Below are 1,242 nucleotides of genomic sequence, written 5' to 3'. Positions count from 1 at the left end.
CCGGACGCCTGGCGTCCTGGTGCAAAGGTGCGTATGTAGGCTTGAGTGTGCAATGGCTGCTGGGACTTGTAGTTCTTCCGCTTGCAGTCCGGGGGCGGGGGGGGGGGTTCTTCCAAGGAGGCAAAGAAATACACCTTGAGCGAGAGCGAGAGCGAGAGCGCGAGCGTGTGTGCCTTTGTACGCGCGTGCCCGTGCGCATTGTTCAAAAAAGGGACCAGCCTGAGAGCGGCTTCCTGACACGTACGTTCAAGGCGGCATTCATCTTACCATTGTAAAAGTGTACAAGTTAAGGGCTGGGGCTTTAGCGTAAAGCGGCTACGGTTGAATCTTAGCTTTTTAGCTCAAGTCTTTAGCTCAAGTAGCTAAAGGTGCAACGGTGGGCAGGTTACATAACTTCCCTGTGTCTTAGTTTCTTCATCTAAAATAGAACTATCACTATACCTGCTTCCTAGGATTAAAACAATTCGTGTAAAGCATTGTTACCGTGTACCTGACACATAATACAGTAGCAAAGCATTACATACATTGTAGTCACTAGTATTCATGCATTCTGTAATGCTTTTTTTCAATTTGTTTACATATGTGTACACTCCAAAGAATAATTACACAGTAAACATTCATGAAATCCCCATTCATTAAAAAGACCACCCTGTCTCCACTGAGCAGGGTGTGAGCCACATTTGTCACATTTGTCAGGGTGTGAGCCAAATGTGAGCCACATTTGTCATAAATCATGTGGACATATATGTGGGGCTCAGTTTCTGAACTCTGTTCTGTTCTTAATTACTGTAGCTTTATAACAGTAAACAGTGATCTGGAATGTCCTCCCATCTTGTACTTTTTCAAAGGATTTTGGCTTTTCTAGGTCCTTTGTGTATCGATATACATTTTAGAATCAATTAGTCAAATTCCATGGAAAAATCTTTTAGGATTTCGTTCCGGACTACACTGAATCTCTAGATCACTTTGGGAAGAATTGACATGTTCACAACCTTGACTATTTCTATTAGTAAATTTAACATATCTCTCTATTTGGTTAGGTCCCCTTTAATCACTTGATAATATTTGATCATTTTTTCCCATGGAGATCTTGCCCATACGCATATTGTGTTAGGTCTATCTCTATGTACTTCAAAGTTCAGATACTGTTGGGAAGTGATATCCTTTTTCTTATTTTAATTTCTGACTGGTGCTGATATGTATTTTACAAAAATATTTTTTAAAAATCAGTGCCATTTCTGT

Source organism: Felis catus, chromosome X (assembly GCF_018350175.1).
Source record: "Felis catus isolate Fca126 chromosome X, F.catus_Fca126_mat1.0, whole genome shotgun sequence".
Lineage (NCBI taxonomy): Eukaryota > Metazoa > Chordata > Mammalia > Carnivora > Felidae > Felis > Felis catus.
This window is presented reverse-complemented; position numbering follows the sequence as displayed.